The sequence below is a fragment of the Panonychus citri genome, unplaced genomic scaffold (genome assembly GCF_014898815.1).
Source record: "Panonychus citri isolate SS breed McGregor unplaced genomic scaffold, ASM1489881v1 Contig00141, whole genome shotgun sequence".
NCBI lineage: Eukaryota > Metazoa > Arthropoda > Arachnida > Trombidiformes > Tetranychidae > Panonychus > Panonychus citri.
Window position 1 is genome coordinate 4,671,785 of NW_026515546.1, and position 23,981 is coordinate 4,695,765.

Consider the following 23,981-nt stretch of genomic DNA (forward strand, 5'->3'; position numbering starts at 1 on the left):
TTCTTCTTCTCCAGTGGAAACTTTTAATGTAACTTTCAATTTCTATTCAATTGTATCAATCGAAACCTCTTTTCCCCCTTCCTTTTATAATATGAATCACAACCATGAACTGTAATCGATACTCAATTCAGATATTTGTTGAATAACGAATGTATCAAAATCCGTTTTGAAAGTTTGAGAGACAAAAAAAAAGAAACATAAGAAAGTAATAAAGTCTTAGTGGATGGACAGAAAGAGGGAAAAGTTTACATGGTCAAGATACCTTTCTAATGGTCAGCTATTTATTTTGATTGACCATTGATGCTTGAGTCAATTTCATGGTTAACATTAATCTTTACTTGGAAATAATTTTATAGCCTGAAACTAACATATTATCAAAGCAAAAGATGAGGATGTTATATATAATAAGTTTAAATTACTTGGAATCAAACATATCATCAAATTAACGTTCTCATCATCAATTGTGATTAAATTCACTACGTGATTGAAATTAACTTTCCAACCAATCAATAAGTTTACAGAATAAGGAAAATTATATGTGTAACTTTTTACTGATCTGTAACGAAATCGCTGATATGTAAATATTGGAGTTTTTTTTATCATCTGGACTGAAAATATAATTTCCGATGTTGAATAATCTTCATGAATATTGACTGAATCATTTTTACTATGAGATTATTAAGCTATGGTTTGTATACATTTTTCATTTCGAGACTTTAAATTGATCAAAATGTTGCCGATCTGGTTTGAACATTCGAGTATCATTTTGTCTCCTGTTTACAGAATGAAAGTTCATTACCTTCACTCGAGGTACATGTTAACATTTGACGATAAATATTCAGCATGAGAGTGAGATGCTCATTCTCTCGAGACTTAAGGATTCTTTACCTAAATTTATTCGCCATTTATGCAAAGAAGAGAAATAGAGAGTAGTTCTCCGGAAAATATCGTAAAGAGAATTGGAAAAGTGTAGTAGCATAGAATAAGAATTAAAGTAAAGAATCAAAATATCCGCGAATAAGTGATCACTTTAGCGAAATGTTCACTTGAAACTCGAATAACAAACCCAAAAGGAATACATTTAACTCGAAGTGAACATGTTCAATCAATGTCTTTTTCTCAATGAAACACTATTAGTAATTCTCATATCTCCCTTGGCTACTTTTCATTTTCTCTCTATTACCAGTGACCTTTATTCTTGACCATTACGATATCCTAAAATCGAATAAGAGAAGAAAGAAAAAAAAACAATAGAACCGAATGACCAATTCCAATCAATCCGAAAGTGCGGTGAAAACACAGACCATTGGGAACTGAATTTCGCTCAACAATAATAAATAGATAATCTTTTTATTATCACAGTTTAATGAAAGATAAACTGACCGAGCAATTAACAAGTTATCAGATTTACAACAATAATCCTCTGATTACGATTAATATCTTAACTCCCAGTCTATTTGTTTTCTCTGTGTATAGGATTTGACCTTTTTCTAGTCTTCATATCATCATCCTCATTTTCATCATCTTCATCTTTTATCTTCCCATTGAATCGCATGCTCTTAAGTATAAAATCATATCTCCCTCAATTCAAACACTTTCACTCTTCAGAATCCCTCAGAATCAATTCCAAGCCAATTCTCGTACATTTTTTTTGTATAAGAATTTTTATCTCCTTCTCATTTACCTTTAAGTTTTATTTTCATGGTGAAAATTATCATGAGGACGAGTTTTACTCATTATAATAACATTTCACTCCCTGTAAACCACAAGTGAAACTTTTCATCACGTTAATGTGCTCAAATAAAGGATATATTCATTTTCGTCATTCTCATCATTTTCACTTAAAACTTGAGGTACATGGATTGTTTTCTCAAAAAATGCCAAGGTGACTTTTCTATCATCTTTTACAACCAATGCTTTTGATGCAATGGTGATGATGATGTGATCTATCATCATAATCATCATCATCATCATCGTCACCCAAAATTGACAAGCATCTTCATCTTCTGATTTATTATCGGTTTCCATTTTCTATTTGATGAGTAAATTAATGCTACGTAAAGGAATCAATGTTTCAACATTTGATCGATCAAAGATTCGGTCAAATATTTACCTCATTTCTTGTTACATCCAAGTAAAGTATCATCTTCATCTTCATCTTCATCTTCATCCTCATCATCATCACCACTGACAACAAATTCTAAATCATCATCTTCATACTTTTCATTCTTATACTACTTTTTATACCACCATTGATTCAACCTTATCCAAGTAAGTAAATGAATCCATGAATATTAACTAATCCAATCTTCATGGGGATCTCAATTTTACCATGAAAAAATTGTTTCACGATTAATATGAGATATTATTCATTTTTACAACGTCTTTCAACTTCGATTCAAAAAGTAAAGTCCCATATCTTTTTAGATCGATTATTTTTACCTGAAATTTTTTCTACATAATTTTCTAAGACCTATCGGATTTTTTGTGAATACATTTTAAAAAGTGTGACTCTTCAGGCTCACCACATGGCTAGAATTTATCAAGAGCTGGTGACAACTCTTAAACGAGTATCTTTAAAAATTTTAAGTAGTTTGTGAGAAATCAATGTATTTGGCTATCTTGTCGATTTTTGCTTTTTATTGAAAAAAACAATCAATAAATCGACCTGTTAAGTAAGAAAATTTGAATATCACTAGTTATGATAATTCGACTTTCTTTTGTTTGAATCAGCATATAAGATTGTTTGATAAATTGTTGTCTATCCAATGAGTGATTGAGTTAATCAGATTAGTATTTTTTTATTGAGTAAATGCAAGAAAAAAACACTCAATGAATTTAATCATTTTGAACATAACGATGAGCATCATGATCACTTAACAACTTTTTTCTTATAAAAGTAAAGAATCGAGGGAGAAAAAGTTCTGATTTTCTTACATCATGAACCTTATGTTCATCTAAAGTTCAGTGGTATTATTATTCATATTCAGAACTTGGGAGGTTAATTTTGCCTGTTAGAAAAAAGCAATCAACTGGAATATCTTGAATTTTCATACATTCTATTCAAAACGATTTAACTAAACACTAAATCATATTCCCATTAGTGTATTTTACCACAATCATTTAGTGATCATGATCATTAATTCAGTTTCAGGGTTTGAAACAAAATCATTTTACAAATGTTGAGTATTTTTTAAATATTATCCAACTCATTTGACTTTCTCGTTTACATTAATGTTAATGTTTGGTTTCATCCTCATCATCATTTGATTCAAGTTAATCATTTAACAGATGATCATCATGAAAGTATCAGATAAACTCAATTGGTATTAATTTTATTAATCACAATCATTATTTCAATATGACAAAATTTTCATGATTCATCTGATTGTTTAATTTGTCTAATAATAGTTGTTTACACACACACAAATCCATTTATTATCCGAGACCAGAAACTCATGATAATCAACAGAATTAATAACATGATTAATTTAATAATAAGTAAATGATATTACATTTACTAAACTCAAAGTCAACAATTTATCATCATCATCATCATCGTCATGATTATCATCATGATATGTTGTATCTTTGGGTGAAATGGTTGATAAAGATGAGGCAAAGGAAAAAAAAACTTATCATCAAACTTTACTTGTCTTCCTCTTTCATCATCATCATCATGAAAAGACTCACGTATTGAAATCATGATAACTTTGGAATCAAAATAATTAGTTGAAGGTTGATTTCCTTTTCTTGTTCCTTGAAAGAATCAAGATGTCACCATGAAAAACAATGAGCCTCATGAAACACAACTATCAACTTTAGTATTGGAAGGATAAAATTTTCTCTTTTTTTTTGATCAGCAAAGATGTAAAAATATTCATTGATATTCACCATGATAATAGATGAAGCCAAGATGGTGACTTAAACTTTTCATCTTTAGTATCATGATAATAATCAACTTCCTCTTCCTGCACCACCCACAGAACTTTTCCCTCTCCCCCTTCTCAAGGAAACCCATTTATGTAGATATTTAATGACAACTTCTTATATTCATCCTTCTAAAGTTATATCATCTCACTTTTTTTCTTCATCTTTCCATCATCATCATCATCATCATTTTCCTCTTCCTCTCAACTTGTCTCAGTATTTTTTTCATCTTTTATTTTTTACCCTCTTTTCCTTTCTCTTATTCCTTGTCTTTCCCCTCCCTGTTGTAATATCTCACTCTCTTTCTCTCATCTTCATCATCTTCTTACATCCTCATCTCAAACAGATTACGGGTTATATCATGCAAATCATTTCAATGTATCAGAAACACTGAAAGTCAAAGATTATTGGATTGCATTAACTCTGGGAGGTAAATATTAATAAACTAACAAAGGAAAAGATGAAAAAAGTTCTGATAAAATTGTACCATCAAAATCAAATAAATGAATTAGTTCAAAGACAAACTACCAAAAATCATTATATTGCAATCTAATTCTAATTGGAATCAGTGTTATCATAACCATTAAGTTCTGAGGGTAACGAGTAATCACTTTACCAAATCAAGACTTGATCGTGAATAAATCACCAAGAGAATCACTAAATAGCCAATACATATAATATCAACTGAATTAAACTAATATTCGGTTAATTAGTTTACCCTGAAAGGATTGCGATTGCTGACAATTTAAGATTTCAACTCATTTTTGTTAATATTTCGTTTATATGTTTCTATCTGTTTCCATTGACCACCACTGACCATTAGATTGTAAATGTGTCAAATTTACAGCGACCCACACATCAACTGACCAAGGTATCTTTACCAGTCCCGATTGGCCAAAGCCTTATGATCCTGGAATTGATTGTTTATTATATATTTTCATCGGCAAACCAGGACAGTTGATTGAGATTTCATTTGATTCGTTTGATGTTTATGCTTCACCAACATCGCCAGAGTAAGTAATTGTAATCATAATTTACGATAAGATTTTAATCAATTGTTATTATCAGTGCTATTAATATTAAGATATAGACAATATCCTTTGTAAAACAGCAAAAAAACTCCCAATAATTTGATGTGAAATCAAAGAAAAGTAATTATGACCAAATGAGAAAAAGAAAATGCTTTTCTTTTCATATCTCATTTTCATGGTAACGCTGAGCTTATATTGAACTTCTATCTGAACAAAATGGTTCATTTAATTTTCTCTAATGAAACTTGAACAATTTACAGTCAACTTATTGGATCATTGAGCTTAAAGCTATTTGCAATCACTTTACTTTTAGCACGAAAATACTAAAGATTCAATTGTGATCATTGATTGTTATCAATTGATCAATCAGTTTTTTTGATTGTCTACAAATTATTGAAAATTGTCTATTCTAATGATGGTGAGTTACATTTCCAGAAGAAAAATTGTTCGCACCCAAAGTTGTCAGTTTCGATTAGTAGATTTACTATTAACGGGTTAAGATGTGTTCTAAGATTAGCATGAAAACTATTTGGAGATTATAACAAATTCATTGAAAGTCAAGGTAAAAATGAAGAGCAATCTAACGTAAAAGCAGATATAAAGGTTATAAATTCTGATTCTTTGAAATTGTTCCAATTCTCAGATGGATAACAATGGGTGGTGGTGGTAATCAGTTAACTGAACAGTTCAAAGAGACACAATATAAATCAATAAAGTGTTTACTTTGATTTTTCTCTGTTGTTTTCTTCTTTGGTTTCCCTCCTCTTGTGTTTCAAATGTCTTATTTAATATCCACTTTGGCAACTTAGCTAAAATGAAATTGAGGTGGGGAGGGTAAGAGAGGAGTCGGAGGAGGAATTGGTGGTGATGACTGAAGGTAATCTTTGAAGGGATGAGGATGGAAAAAGTCAAATTGAAGTAAGCTTGTTTACCCATTGATGTGAATAACTGCTCGTAAGTGTTGAAATAAGAAATCAACTCAGAGTGAAATTGAAATAAAACATGGGAAAGAATGGCGAAGAAAAAAAAATCAACATTCTAAGCAAATTGTTAGAAATGGCGATTATATTTCATATGAAATTTAAGCTACTCAAATGAAGATAAAAAAAAGTATCAATCATTGGTATAAAAGAGAAAAAGAAATCAAATGAATGAAAGGTCACTTCTTCTCATGATTGACCTCAAGTTCAATTGAAATTGAACAAAGTTAATAATGGTAAGACTAAGGCTCTCATCATGGTCCCATTAACATGGATTAACTTTATATTACTTTTTCAATGGAGATACTTGGATATCTTTCTGTGAGTAAATGAATAAAGAACATTGAAACTTCAAATGTTAATTCATGATGAAGGAAAGGAATTTGTAACAAAAAATCAGACTGAAAACTGAGATGAAACATCATGAGATATTCATGTTAATATACAAATGATTTACTGTAAAAGATACAAAATAACAAGTGAATATATTAAATGTTTTTCTATTAAAAAATTATAATAGGATTTCAATAAGATCAGGCAATGAACATTTAACAAGATTCAACATTTTATTCATGATGACATCAATTCAGTTTGAGCATTTTCCCCATGAATGAGATTATCAAATTCAACAACAATCTAGATAAACATGTTATCCAAGACATCATCTTTTTCTTACTTACGATTTTCTTCAACTTGTTTTTAAACATTCATCAGCATGGTAATCTCATTAATCTTTGGAATAGTTTTAACTATAATTATTATACTTCCTCAGATTTGATAAGTTTGTTATTGAAATTATGAAGATTTTTGTACCAATAAGAGACTAACTATTAAAACAATTTAATGATTAGTCAAGTGATGTAACGTTCTGTTAATTGACTCAGAGCTTTTAGCTTATTTCATTACCAATGAGTTGATCATTCTGTTAATTTAATGCTCTTAATCCCTTCTGATTATCTGCCAATCAAAATTTCATCAAATTAATAACTTGACTTATTAATACTTTATGTTCCAATTTCTATGATATCCATTAAGGGTCTCAACACCATTGACCTCTTATAACATCCCAATGGTCAAGTTGATCGTCATTATCTTTATTATCAAAACTTCTCTAATCAGTATATCGATAAGAATGATTTCAAGGGCTATTAGTAAAGAGTTCTTATCGGAATGAGAAGAAAAAATTTCTCTCTCATTGAATCACAATTAGAACCTTACATTAAGGTTATATTAAAAGTAAAAGGGAGTAAAGAATCTGCAGATATGTCATGAAATCTCATAAGGATTCTGAGCTTATTCGTAGCAATATTTTCTTATCTTTATCTTACAAGTGAATCAATATTCTAGTCTAGTCTTTTCTCTGTCTTTCAGCTTCATCATTAACATCACAGCCCCACCAATCATCATCATTATCATCTTCAAGTAAATTCCCTGTGTCTTGATTTGTTTTTTCTTAGCATTTTTTTTCTGCTTCTTTACTTGAAACATTTCGCTTTTTCTCATTATGGATCTTTTTTGGAAGATAATTTATATTCTATAAACTTGTATTTATCTTTATATTGCATCATCAGATTATCATCTTTCTATTATGAAACTCATCCTCATCAGATTATTACTCATTCAATATGTAGACTTATGACAAGTTCTTTTTGTCTCATATTATCAATCATTATTTTCATGTTCCTATTCAATCCTTTGATCGTAATCTTATAACGAAAATCAAGTAAACAAATTAACATCTTCCTCCTGTCAACTATTATCAATAAACATTTAATCTTTGATGTCCATATCTAAACAATATTAAAGGGTGATTACTTCAAATTAAGAAAAAAACATTTACTCTAACCTTTTATGTTTATGATATTCTTTATCTCTTTGTAACGAAATAAAAAATTAACAAACAAAAAACAAATTCAATAATAAAATCTATCATCTCAAACTAAACAAAAAAATCTTTAACCGTTAAAATCTAGTCACCAAGGGAATCAACGATGGAGGAAACCTTAAAGGATCTACTCACCTGGTCAACTAAGATGCGATTTCAACACATTCAAAGAATCAAGTTACCATGTCCACAGTCGATTGGAAACAAGAATAAACACCTATCAGTAATATACGTAACAATTAGGTGGTTATGTTCGAATAGACTACTACATATTTATTACAATAGAGTTGAAGTGGGCAAAATCAGAGCGAAAAAGTACATGGAAAAAGCTCGATTACATCGTGTTTATCTTAATCCGACAAATTTACAAAGTCAGTTATCAGATATATTCGGATTATCGGTTCATCTCAATTCGGCACAAAATCATCGTTACAAAACTTTGTGAAGTACGCTTCTAAATGTGATTCAAACGGTATACATAAAAATATACAATCATCATATTTTAGTTTCTCTAAAATGGTTTCAGATTGGTCTATTTCCGTTAACAATAAATTTTCATTAAGAGATCCTTTTGTAATTAACAATTGGTCCAAGTACAGATTTTCACGCGGTTTTTGTGAACAAAAACCATAAAATACGAATTATTTAAAACTTGTGTTACGAAAAGGCTCTCACGATTGGATAGGTTGTGCTTGTACTTTTTATAATTGGTTTGTTACTCATATCCATCATCTCAAAAAAAATTATATATTTATGGTGAGCCCAATACAGGAAAAACATCATTCATTTTATATTTAACAGCTAAATACAAAGTTTTTTAACCTTCATTACCGTTATCTAAGTTTTCGTTCAGGAATTTAACCGATTATTACGATTGTATTTGGTTTGACAAGTTCGATCCAAATAATATCGTATGTATCATGTCATTTTTTACAAAAATGGACGATAAAACCATAAAGTAAAAATTTGACTCATATCAACCAGTACTGACACGGCGAAAGTTGAGATTTTTTAGTCTCAAGTTTATTTGTAGAAAATGGAGAGAATGTTCTAACTTTTTATTTGGTAACTCTTTTTTAGCAAATATTCCATATTTTCAAATTAAACCTTAATGAAATGATCTCGCATTTTGTTAATTTAATATTTCATTCGCGATTCTACCGTTTCTTTGTAAAAGTTGACCTGATTATGGTCTAATACTGGTGTTAGGGATCTTAAAAAAAGTTTTCATAAAAAATAAATGCTGAAATAATAATTAAAAGAACCGAAAACGTAAAAGTCACCAGAGTTTCAATTCCCAACTAAAACCCGAAACGGAAAAGTGAGCGGCTAAATCATGATTTTTATTGATTTTGAGAAGTGCTTTATCGATTACATTAGTGGTTGAGTCAATATCGACTGATCAGTTCATGGACTTCTCTTGTAAGTAAATTACTTAATTTTTAGTTATTTGAACAATATTAAATTTGGAACATATTATAAGAAAGTTGACGCAAAATTGGCCATCTTATTGATGTTAAAAGAGAAAATTGTCTCCATCATCTTCTTGATCTCCATCAAAATTATCCAATCAGATCAACCCGGTACCACGTGAGCAGTGGCACATGGTTAAACAAAGAAAACTGGTTACAAGACCCGTTTTGTTACACACTATAAGTATTTTCCTGTAAAAGCTAGTGTTAGAAAATAAAATAATTGGCAACTACTCGTCTCAACCAGAGACGTAAGAGTAAATTTTTTCTTTTTAAAAAAAGTGAAATTGTTTAAAATGATCTTCCTTTTGTGAAAAAACACTTTTTAATTTGGTTAACCAACAAATCTTTATTCTAATGGAAGGCTCATCTGATAAATTACCGAACTTTAACACCTTCGATTTATGCATAAGGATCTATGATGACAAGTGGCAGATTCTAATGCTAATTGATTTGGATAACTATCATCATCAGTTTAACACTCTTCATATCTTGACAAGCAACACTTATGATTACAACTTTAAAATTGTCAAACCGATCAATTTAACAAGAACGACCGTTGATCAATTAAGTATTGAAGAAAATTTTTTTGTTACCATTCCAGATCTTAACGTCTACAAATGATTAATTTTCAACTAACAATTAACTTTACATACATTTAATTAAAATCTACAATTTAATAGAAAAATTAAGATTACTCTTTGTTATAAAATCAAAATTGTCCAATTAAAAAAGAAAGAGAATAGAGAAGAGAATAAAAAGAAACTTTTGAAAATAAATCAGATCTTGTACTTTGACTAATTTAATCTTTTAATCCTTTTCAAATTGAAACTAAAAAGATTTTAAATAAACGAGACAATAGACAAAACAAATTATTCAACATAACTCAGAGTAAACACAATTACACTTAGATATTTAATGATTTACTTCTTTTTATTAAACAATTAACAAAACAAAGTGTTAATTCACAATGAATTCGGACTTAAGATTAGCCAAAAAAGAATTAGAATCGGTATGAAAATTACCTGAAAATCAAGCAAGAACATGAATTAGAATCAGTTTGTTAAAATAAATTTAAACTTACATCAAATTAATTTGCACAATGAAGGTAAACATCCTTAAGGCCTAACCAATAAGCTGCTAATCCTTCCCTCACAATATTTAATAATTCTGGACATTTGCGACTACTCACCTCATGATCACCGCCGCATTGAACACAGCTTGGTGGCCTCGAACATCTCAAATTGTGGTAAGGATTCCCGCAAGTGACACACATAAGTTCGTGCACAATTATGTTCAACTCCTCGATATCTTAATTTGCAATAATTACACTGAATGTTATCGAACAAGTAAATGAAAGATCTATGGTATGTTACAGTCATTTCTAAGAAAAATTACATCAAATAAATAAAATTAACTATATTTAAGAATAAAAGGAAAAATAATTTCAACGCACTTGCTTGATGAAGCTGACGATAGACAGCGGCACTACAATTAATCAATACCAATTCTCCTTGAGCGTGATAAGTCGAATTGAAACTTCGAGCAGGAAAACCAATTGATGAACTTAGATGATTCAGAAAATCAGTCGGGATTTTCACGGTGGGAGGCTTAAAAAAACAAACCTCGTGCTGAGAATACGATATCTCTATTATATTTAAGACTCCATCAGAAGCTCGTAACAATTGAACCACTTAGCCAGCATTTGCTGAATAAAGATTAACACAAAGAGTAAAAACCAAGAGAGAGCACAGGAAGGCAAAACTATCAGGCAACATTTTTTTTGGTGTCGCGAGGTAGAGCCACTAGTAGATTTGAAAAGAAAGAGAGAAAAGAAAGAGAAACATAGTAAACTCAATGCAGAACTCAAATCTAATTGTTTTTAATGATTTTAACAATTTTTATAAATTAATTGAGTCTTAATAAGTTCTACAATAGGCGTTTGCTCGAATTTCATAAGTTATGTGTGGTTTTATTTACTTTTGTTCATTCTTAAGTATACACTACATTTATACTGAGATAATATATCAATTGAACGGAACATATTAGCTCTGATTTGAAGTGATCTTAAAGGTCTGATTTATAAGATTTGTTTAAAAATTCCCTAATTAATTCGATTAAGTTGAATTAAATCATAAACGAAACAGATATTTCCTAGAAAAGTGCGTTTAAGACTTTCGGGCTGATTATTGTTACCGATCGTAAAAATAAAGGTTGAAGGGTAAACTAACCCAACGAACTCAATGGGGTTGTAAATGTAAAAAGTGGTTTATTGTTAAGGGTACAATGTATGACCTAAGGATAAAGTTAAACTCAAGAGTCGTAAGAGAAGTGATCTAACTTTACCCTTAGGTTAGGTTTATAAAGAAATAGTCGATGGGCATTGAACGTGTGTGATTGGTCTAACAATATTCGACAATTCAATTTTAAATAACTTTATTGTCCAAAACTCGAGTAACAATTAACCGATCTGTGTCCTTAAATTGTGGACGATGAGCATAAAACCATTAAGAATCAACTTAATTAATTTATAAAAATTGTTAAAATCATTAAAAACAATTAGATTTGAGTTCTGCATTGAGTTTACTATGTTTCTCTTTCTTTTCAAATCTACTAGTGGCTCTACACCAAAAAATGTTGCCTGATAGTTTTTCTTGCATGTGCTGTCTCTTTCTCTCTACTCTTTGGATTAACACCAATTGTGTCATCCGAGTAAATCTTGGTTAATTCACTGACGGCAAAAAATCCTTTAACAAGAGTAATTTATTTACAATTTCCAAAAGAGTAAGACTTGGATCGAACACCATTTTCCAATATTTATATGAACTGAAGTAACCGAAATTAATTTTCAATGAAAAATTATTAATTGATGACATGGTTAAATGTAGACAAACAACACAAACAAAGTTAAAAAGGCCCAAATAACTCAGATTTGACAAAAAAAGGCCAAAACAAGAACAAGATAAGTTGATAACTATAAATTGATTAATAAGGTGAAAATCTTTTCAAACTTAAATAAATTAAGAAAAGATCGATAGATGGAGTAAATTCACCATCTCAAAACAAATCTTTTACTTCCGTCTTTTGATATCTCGTGATCCAGATCCAGATACTCGGATTTGATCTCAAGAAAAACACAATTGAAAAAACAATAATAAGGCCTTGCCAAAATCAGATCATCACTGACCTTCAACTTAACTTCACCGTTAATCAAGAAAAGATCATCGTAAGCAGAGTAAAGAGCACCCTGATAACTCAATAACATATCATTTGAAGATAATATCTCTCGAAAAGCCAGAGTTATCAACAAACAATTTAATCTTTATTAATTATAAATTAAACAAATTAATTTAATCATCAACATCAACCATCACCATCATTAGCTAATGACCAACAGACTTGTTGTTGATTGTCGCCAATTAAATCATCATCATCATCAACAATTAATGTTGATTAACAAAAATCAATTTTGTTAACAAACCTAACAGCAACAATAACAATAAATATTTGGTAGCAATTAGTTAATTAATTGTAGGTTGATAGAGAGAGAAATTAAACCAAAAAGAAAGAAAAAGAAAGAGGAAAAGAAAACAAGAGAAAGAGAATTTAAAAATCCTTTTTGTTTTCACTCTCTAAAACATCATTTACATTACGCCCCCACCCTCATGATTAAACGAAGGGGATTCGAATGATTATTCAGGTGATGTTTCTGGATATCGGCATCAAATGTTTGGAATTAATTTGTTCAGATTGAAATGGTGATTCTGAAATAGCGATATCATAAATGTTGGTAGCAATTTTCCTGATAATTCTGAAAGATCCACAGCTATTTTGATCCAATTTCCTTTTATTGATCCCAGCTCGATTTTTGATATAAACCATTTCGTTTTCAGCAAATTTATAATCATCATGTTTGCGATTATAAATCTCAGCATTTGTTTTATGATTCTCGATTGAATTTTGGAAAGCTTGGGAACGGGCTTCAGCTAATTCGGGGAATTGAATATCAGCACAATTCTCAGGTTTACTTCCATCAAATAAATAAAATTTAAACTGAGGAGTAAACTGAGTAACAGCATGAGGAGTATGATTGTACTCGAAGATAGTACGTTGCAAATACTTTACCCATCCATATCGGTAATTATTTGAGATCATTTTGATCCTTATTAGATCGATGAGTGTGTTACCAACACGTTCACAAAGTCCGTTACATTGTGGTGATGATTTAGGAATGAAATTATTTTTAATTTTCATTCGGTCCAAATATTCAGTAAATTCATTGGATGTGATAGCAGTAAATTTATCAGCTAATACAGTCCATTCACTTAGTTTAGGAATCGTCTTCTTTTGGGTCTAATTCTCTTGAGAGTTGAGATAAATTTATGAAATTTTATATTTTTATTTCCAGTAACATGGCCTATGCATATGCCGAATATAAAATTCTCAGCACTAAAGGCCATTTAATTATTAAATTTCGAAGTTTATTTTATTGAAAATGATATTCAATTAGTTTAGGAATTTGGCCTGAATCGAGGTAATTCTTCGCTGAATTGATTCGATCTTTTTTCTTATAATTCAATTAGTTTATATTGATCATATTCAGGCCGAAATTCAGATAAATTGGTCGAATAATTAACGAAATAATTAGAAAATTAAATTAACATTGATTTGTATGGGAATTTAACTTTCGAGTTCGAACTTTTGTCCATAAAAAAGCCATTTATCGACATTTTTCTCTGAAATTTTTTTCTAAGATCAATTAATAGTCCAGAAGCTAGCTTCTGTGGTTAATGGGTGGTCGTGGGTTTTGGTCATTTTCAGGTCTACTCGCACTGACACTTCTAATTTGTCCCATAGAGACTTGAGCCATAGGGTTTTTACTAAAGCTTACTAGAGAAGAAAAGATGTTCGAAGAATTAACGCAATTACTGTACGTAATATTAAGTGGTTAAATGAGTCGACAACGTCTAGTTTTTCACTTTTAAATGTTGACTCATGATGAGTGTTGTTGAACTGACAAATTAGATTTATTTCTCTTTCTTTTTATCTAATCATGAGTTTGTCAATTCAGTCTTTTCATTCTCTATTAAGAGAATCACGTTTATTTTATCGTGCGACCATATTGAAAATTATAGTTACACAAACACACAATCGCGCGCAATAATTTCAAAAAATAAAAAGCAATAAATTTAAGTAAATGAAAAGTTTTTCTGTGGGATTTCGAAGGCGTTTATTAAACTTATAGAAATTGCATAAAATTGATCTTACATTTAGCGCTGCATGTTTTCAACAAGTGCTGAAACACTACAACACTTTGAACAGCAATTCTCTGAACAACACTGTGGGATAACTCTCAATGGTTTTAATGGTGGTGGAGGCTGCTGGGAAGGTGGAAGTGGTGAGAACACTGATGAAAGTGATGAAGGTGATTCAAATTTGACGGAAAGCATGTTGTTTTCTTTCAGTGGCAAGTGAATAAGAGGCATAGTTAACAACTAATGAAGTGGAAATATAGTCTAACTTTGAGGTCACAATTAGGGATTGATTGAGGGAGCTACCTTCCACAGTGGTGTCAAACGGTAGAAATGTTAATTATTTATTAACAAAGTAGTGTAAATTGATACAAATCAATATACAAACAATTAATTAACGTTTATTGCTCATACATATGTGTTATATATTGATACCATAAGCGCTGGTGATATCAGAGCGGCCACTTTTATACTACTATCATGAATTAATTTTATATAGTAAAATAGTAATACTACTTATTTTACAGTTATCAAGGCCAATTTACTTTATTTATTATTATTTATCTATTTTAAATTGATTCAGAGATCAAGAAGTTTGGATAGACAGGCTGTGTTTTTCACACATTAGTAATTTTACTGAAAGTTTTTGATTTCTTATTCGGAATACTATTTCGGTCAAAATAACCAATCACTGATTTTCAAGACTTTTCATTTGAGAGGTGGACTAAGAAAATGCTAACAATTGTCAACAGTTAAATTTGTTACATATCTTTTTGTAATATCTTGTGTTGGAATTCTAAATTTGGGTTTTGATTGGCCTCTTCAATTATCTAATTGATTATTTGACAAAATCCAGTTTTGTGAAGGTTTAGGTTAGAATTAGTCTCAATGGTAAAATCGAGGAACTTTGATCGCAGTAAACCTTTCATCTTTTTTCTATATACAAAATTTAAAAAGAAAATTTCTCGTTTTCATTGCATTTTTAATAACCCCAGCGTTTTCATGATCATTATGTTATCCATTCATTACATGCTAATCTTTTCTCATTTTAATTTTGTAAGAACTTTAGATACTTTATGCGGTAACTAGAAATTATTTTAATAGTAAAAAATAAACAAGGATTGATCATATTGTCCAATAATCTCATACGAGGCACATGAACTTTCCTGTTTCACAGATGAGTTTCATTGGTTGGATAACGAAGTTGACTTATTGATATATCAAATTATGATAAAATTCTATAGATACAGGGCGTTTCTTAATCCACTACGGCTATTACACTGCATTTCTCCAGAACTAAAAGTCATATGAATGTCAGACTTGACCAGAAGACTGAACAGAATTGAAGCGCTCGATCCTACGATTTTCAAGGTCATTGAGGTCATTTAACGAGGGTAGCGTTTAAAGGTCATTTTAAGGTCGTCATGTGAAAGAGCACAAAAAGTTACATTTAAGCCTTAGGTTTGATGATATTCCGTCAAAAGGCAGCTGAGATACAGAGTTTCTTATAAACTTGGCTCTTGAAGTGTTTTCAGATTGAAACATGTTTATCTTCTAATCCGTTCATCACAGACACTTCAAAATAAGACTTGAGGTGTGATTTGATTTGCTCTTTTACACGAAGACCTTAAAATGACCTTTAAACGCTACCCTCGTTAAATGACCTCAATGACCTTGAAAATCGTAGAATCGAGCGCTTCAATTCTGTTCAGTCCTCTGGTCAAGTCTGACATTCATATGACTTTTAGTTCTGGAGATATGCAGTGTAATAGCCGTAGTGGATAAAAAAAACACCCTGTATATTTATTATCAGTTATTATTCTGGTCTTTTATCGGCTTTTTTCTTTCTCTTGTTTTTTTTGTAAAGCTGCCTGAAAAGTGACTATGTTCGAGTTTTATTAAATCCTAGGATAACCGATGAAGATCCAAGCATAACTCGCGAGGACTTGGAATCACATGCTAATGTTGATTCTCAGGTAATTTTATGTGGAAACTCATTAGATGACTGGAAACGTCGACAATATTCGTTTGGTTATCTGTTGTTACTTCAGTTTCATTCAACCAGTTTGGGTCAATTCGGTGGACATAACCATGGGTTTTCTGGTACTTATCGTTTCATTGAAAGTAAATTATTCAAAACTGATGGTGCTCATCTTCCAGGATCTATCTGTGATCATCAATTTCTAAGTATATCCTCTTCTGATATCATGGAGGCAACACCAACGGTGGGAAAATTTTTCTCACCCAATTACCCGAATCGTTATCCATCCAAATCAAACTGTGCCTATCACTTTATGGGTAAATACAACGAAAAGGTGAAAATTGTTTTCGAAAGTATAAACTTTGGTAATATAGATTCAAGGTAAGAGTTTAGAATTAAATTAACAAACAACCCTCATTATTATCATCCAATTAATAGGCATCTCTTTGAGTTGAATAAAAAATTCAGTAGATTGGAAATAACTTAATTTGAAATACCCTTTAGGCAATTTGATTGTAAGCAATCAAATTGATGGCACTAATTTATTGATTAATAATCAGCTAATGATTGATAGACAATATTTTGATTAAATTTATTCACCAGGAAAAGCTTGTGATGATTAGATAATCTTAGTAAATCCGATGAACCTTTAAGTCTCATTTCATATGAGTTGTAAGATTAAGATTCAGTGATTAAGCCGAGATAACCAAGATCAATTCCCAGAGAAGCTCAATAAAGACATGAACTTTACGGCCATTTTACATGAAATGATCCTCTCATGGAGGTGAATTTTATCATGTCCACCGGTGAGTGAAAATGTGCCACAAATTTTTTGAAATAATATAATTTTCGTTCAAATGTTTACCTCGAGATGGAGGCGAAAAAGAAATCAAAATCCTCTGAACATAAACGATATTCTCATCTGATCATTATTATTACAAGTTTCATATTGAACCATTAACTCAATGATTAGCACCCATTGAAGATGGGAAGATTAGTACAATTACCAAAAAAAAAGAGAAACAATTTGCACATATAATTTGTGATTAAGTTAAGATGCAAATACAAATAAATACATGAGACTATTGAATTATATCATTACCATTATTGTTTATTATGCCCATCAAAACTTATATAATTTATAAGCAAGTTGAGCCAAGTGATTATCCTAATACAAAGTTGATGAGTTTTAGTCATCAATTCCAGTGATCTTAATGATACCATAATGATGGTAATAATTATCATCATCATGATAATAATAATCATCATTGCATCCGAACTAACCTTTTTGTCCTTGCAAAGCAAAAAAAAATCATCTTCATGTCAACTCTTGTAGGAGGATTGGTAAAAATCACTCCGAATCATAATAATGCATAACTAATTGTCATCATCATCTTTTATCATCCCAATGATTTTTTTCCTCTTCTCCTCCTCCAACTGTCTACATCATTAATGGTCACCAAATTATGATGTCTAATGATGAAATATTGTTTTCTCTCTCCATCATCATCATCGTCATCACTTTTTTTATCTTCTTCTTCCTCCTCCAATGTCATCTTTTTAGCTGCCTTGATACATACGATGTCATATTGGTTTATGATGGACCGGATATGAATAGCCCTTTAATAGCCCAACTTTGCAATAATGATAAGTTTGTTGAGATTATCTCATCAGGACCTGATCTTCATATAATATTTCACTCGAGTTTAACATTATCACCATTAGCCAAAGGCTTTCAAGCTTTATATTCATTTAATCAAACTCAGCATTCTCATCATCATCATAATCATCTTCATGGTAATGATAATAGTAATAACTTTTCACCTTTACCAGTAACATCATTAACTTCACTACCTTCACCTAATCATCAACCTAATCACCTTAATCATTTTAATCAAAAACAACGAGATAAAATTGATCAACATTCAAACCAAGGTAACAATTTTTTCATCACTTAATCAAAATGATTATTATCATCACATTTTTGCTTGCCTTCATGTTATTATCATGATAATAATAATAATGATAACAAGTTTCAAGTGATTTCTCAAAGTAAACTATGAAAATCTGAACAATATGATGGCGATATAATCATGATAATAATAATCTGTTGATGATGAAACATTAGATTTAATCATCATGATTATGATTTTGTATTTGATCAGTGAAATTTGATCATGCAATGTCTTCATGTCACTTTAATTGTATCTCATCAGTATGTCTGGGACATTTAATTTATTTCTAATTAATTTGATTCTCTTTCTTTTCTCATTTCATTCATGTTTAATTATCTTGATCAATAATCAATCAGAATCATCAGATGAAACGAAACTATCTTCAGATGAGACAAAATTTTATGAAAAAAGTAAGTGAATTACAATGATGATGGTTGATCATCATTACTATTTATCAAATTCAATCCAATTGATTATCAGCTAATCAAAATTAATCCAGTTTTGCCTCTTTCCATTGGTAATGGTTTATTTAATTTTACTTTCTCATTTTTGTTATATAATTTGATTTATTTGTTATCATCCAAGTTGAATTATTATTATCAACTTTTACTGCTATAATAATACATCAAGCACGTAGGAGGATTGATTATTAACTGAATTAAATCAATTCTTGGCTAATCAATTCAAATTTAGCTGAAAATCTCGAGTAGATAATAAATTCAAAGCTGATCACAGCTCTGATTGGGTTAAAACTAAACTAATCAATTGCCTTCCATTGATTATTATCAAGTAATTTACATAACTAACAGTAAATATCATTAACTGTAACAATTAACATCAGAGATTAACCAGATATTGAAACTTAATGATAGTGATTATCAAGTGAAAAACAATGTAACTGCTAGTTAAATGTTTGTGGTAATTGAGGTTCATCATTAGTGATTTAATTGCTGCTGTTAATCAATCGGGATCAAGATTGAAAACTTCTAATGATGTTAAATTGTATTTCTCTCTTGCCATTCATCATCTTTAATTTAGATTTAGGTTGTGATCAAATATTCAACAGTGGATTAACCTTAAATGGATCATTTCATTCACCCAATTATCCTGATCCATATCCTTCCGGAATCCGTTGTAAATATTATTTCAATGGTCATGGTAAACAACGAGTCCAGATTATGTTTAATGACTTTGATCTGGTTAAAGGATCGGCCAGTGTTAAACCAATCATCAGGTTTAGTACATGTTAAAGTGACCATTGGTCAACTTGTAGATAATAATTGTACTTTTTTTTTGTTTATCTATTTCTCTTCTTTGTCTTTATTTGATTTAGTTGTGAATCAAGTGATACTTTGATGGTTCTATTAACAATCAATGGTAATAAGGAAAGTCTTGATAATTTTTGCGGCTCCAAAAGGCCAAACAATTTAATGTCCAATGGACCCAATTTGTTGATTGAATTTCGAAGTGGACATTATGAGAAGAGGAAAAAAGTAAAAGGTTTCCAAGCCTCTTATCGATTTGTAACAAGTGAGTCTTAATGTTTATCAATTCTCATCATCAGGGTGGAGGGAAAAAAATTTCATTCTTCATGATGAGTTTCATGATACTTGTGATAATATTCATTCAGATTTGAAACTTTTCTCATCTCAAGTGTTACAGGAAATGAGATGGAAAATCAAGTAAATAGAAAAAATTTTCTTCTCTTATCGATATGATTTCGAAATGTTTATTGTCGAGTATAAGTTTTAAATCACAACTTTTCTTAACAACTACTAATCAGCTTCAAATTCATTCTGCTATTTGATGATAATTAGCACGAGAATAATTTATATTGCTCATTAACTACACAAAGATTTAGAAAGTTAATTGATCTTCACTTGATTTGCATTTCTACTGGTATGATGAACACCATGATTATCATGAGCGTAAATGACTATGAGATGATGAAAATTCAGATTCACATTTTATCAACATCCAAACTAATTGGAAATCTAATAGTTAACTCATTTGCATATTCTCATGATAATATCTTGAAAGTGATGAGGAAAATTTTCATCTGATTATCTTTTGTTTTCTATCATGATTATCATTGTTTTTTCATTCCAATAATTTTTAACCTGATATAATTCATACACATCAAATCTGAGTTCTGATAACATGAAGATAACCTTAGCATTCAAATTGTTTTTCATGATGAATTTTTTTTATGTTCATTTGTTTTCATTGGTAACAGATTTTGGAATCAATTCTGGTAATCAAGACACGAGTAAAGGTATGAACTTTTTCACTAAATGAATCAAATTTCCGATAAATTTCAATGTTGAATAATTTATCAAAGTTCAATAATCATTATTATCATTCAATTGGACAGATTGAAACATAACAATCAACTAATATTATTTATCGACTGAATATAAAACTCAATGGTCAGAACATGAATATCAAAACATCATCATGATTGTAGGAATTGTTTTTCTTTCCAGATTATTGTGAGTTTTTCATGGTGAATTTGTTTTGATTCATTGAGATCACAAATAATTGACTCGAATTCTGAGGAAAAAAAAGAACAATAAATTTACTGGTCAGCTTGATTTGATTACAATTCATATGGTCAAACAATTTGATCACATTTTACAATCCAACTTGTAATCGTTTATTGAGTTAATATCTCTTTACAATGGGATTGATTTAATAGGATCAGAAGTTTTTCCTCAGATTGGAATCTGAAATGATGTAAATACCATGAGACAAGAATATATTTATATCGTCCTTGTTGATAAGAAAACAATCAATCTTATCAATCGAATGATATAAATATAAAAAAACAAAAGTTCTATTGACCAGTCAACTAGTTTCTTCAAGATCACCGGACATGAGATAAACTTCATCCCATATTCAAGGATGCGGATTATAAAAAAAGTCAAAAGATAAATGAAAATTTCGTTCATGTTTCATTTCATTTTATATTGTGTTCATTAAACTGAATCCATCATGAAATTAGCTTTTATGACGCAAATTATTCTGGATCAGAGTCATCATGCTGGTTCAATAAACTTGCATTTCCAATATTGGATAGTTTAAATTTGAATAGTAATAAGATTGACCCTCATGAAGAGAGTAACAATATTTGCTGATTTTAGTTCAGATTTTGTATAAAGAGGATAACCAATTCAATTCTTGCTTTCTGTTTATCTCAATTTAGAAGTGTATATTTCAAGCTATAACTATTCTGTTACTTTTCTGAATCAGAACTTTTATCCTAAACGGAAAGTTATGATTAAAATAATACAACAGGAGAAAATATTAACTTGAATGAGCAGTTTTATTATCAAAAGGTAAACTGATAAACAGACTGAATTTCTCATGTTTGTTTGTGCTATGATAAAGTGAGAATATCTAAAACTTTAGCGTTAGATTAACAAGATTTTTTCTTCCAATTATCATTTTCATTTTTATCTTCATCATTTCTTTTTCCTTTTTCTCCTTTTCCTCTTTTTCAATCTCTTTTTGCTTTCCTTCTCGCTCCCTAATAATTTGAAAAAGCGAAAGAAAATCATCTAAACTCCATCATCATCATCATATCAAGTCATATATTCACTTCCTTCATCTTTTTCATCTTCATCAGTAAATTCAAGGCGTGATGCCAAATGATGGTTACACTAGAATCAAATTTCAATTTAGTCTCCATTGAACTAGAACTTTTCTGATGATTCGATAAATAAGAAGAAACAAAATCTTATGTAGACACAGAGACCCAGAGAGAGAGAGAGAGAGAGAGAGAGAGAGAGAGAGAGACTAAAGTTATGATATTATCACCAGAATGATAACTCACTGGGAGTGAATTTGAATCCATTCATTTCTATCCAGCCAATGCTCTTCCCTCTTTGCAAGTGACATTCATAGTTTTCCAAAACTTTTTGTTATTATCTGTGAAAATTCATGATGATCATTATGAATAAATGAGAAAAAAAACTCACAATTGATTTAAATCTTATGTGACTATAGTATGCTACCAATAAGCCAACAATTTGATACATGAGAGATTTATCAAACATGAGTCCTATTACGATATAAGTTTGAAATCTATTGTTTCTTCTGAAAACCTAAACCCAAATGAACTGAGATACTCTGAGAATCTGCCATAAATTATCATGATGAAATCTGATGGAAAACGGGAAAGAAATGAAAACAACAATAAATGAAAGGAGAAACATTAATATTAGTCAGATAATTGTTGATATATTAATAATTTCAATCTGTTTCATGATAAATGAACTTGAGACTGAACTTTGAAAGTTAAACTTGAAGGTAACTTTTTTTCACAATTCTTGAAAAGAAGTTGAAAAAAAAGTTCACTCACTATTATCTCAATCTTTTACTCATGGATTGAGAATTGAAATTTTCAGTTAAATGATAACAATGATTCCATGACAGTTATGATGATAAAAGTGATGATAATGATAACTAATTCAGAGGCGAAAATAATTGCATCATGTTATCATCTTGTTCCTCTTTTTCCTCATCTATTTATCTCTTTTTCTTTTATTCTTTTCTCCCTATCATCTTCATCACTCTTGATATTATATAAATTCCTGTAAAAATGAACATGGATTGAACATTATCATGTATTCCTTTCATCTTCAGTTTGCTCTTTTATCTTCAATTCAACATTATCTCCCAACGGAACAATCAGTTCACCCAATTTCCCTGGTTTCTATCCCCGGAACACTGAGTGTCAATACTTTTTCCATGGTAAACCCAATGAGCAAGTTCATCTTAATTTCAGCCACTTCGATATTGAAGGTGTCCCACCGTAAGTAAAACCTCGATCATGAAATCATACTCACCATGGAACCAATTAATCGTCAATCAATTGATTCCATTTAGATGCTCTGCTGAATCGGCTTCCGATTATATTGAATTTTCAAATGATTTTTCGGTCAATCGTAAATTACCTCGACATTGTGGCCTTCGAAAACCTAAATCGATCATCTCTGATCATGATCGCTTTCGAGTTGTATTTAAATCAAACGATAAATTTGATGGAACTGGATTCAAGGCTTTCTATTCATTCAGAGAAATAAAAAGTAATCAATTTAAATCATAAACTTTTCCCCAACAATTAACTAACCTTCCATTACCATCTCTTACCTTAGAAGACAATTCTGGACCAAGAAGATTAACTAATGAAACAATTAAACTTAAACAAGGTAAACTTTTCAAACAATTTAAACAACAATCAAATTAATCACAATTCTGTTTTCTATCAACAGATTTCAATTGGATAACTGTGATAATCATTTCCTTTCAAATGCTAATATTTAGATAATCAAATTGTTTAATTTGTTACTCTTAATCCAGTTTCGATTAATAATAAAATTGGTATTACAATTATGATAATAAATTGGCACGATTGATTCACTGATTTAAATGATTTATTTTCAATTGGAGTGAAACAAATTGTAATGGTCAAGTTAATTGCGATTTTGAAA

The 23,981-nt window shown here is 30.1% G+C and overlaps 1 pseudogene; it reads left to right on the forward strand.

Annotated features, from left to right (window-relative positions):
* The first annotated feature begins 2,050 nt into the window (after positions 1 to 2,050).
* On the forward strand, positions 2,051 to 23,981 carry LOC128395142 (suppressor of lurcher protein 1-like; annotated as a pseudogene).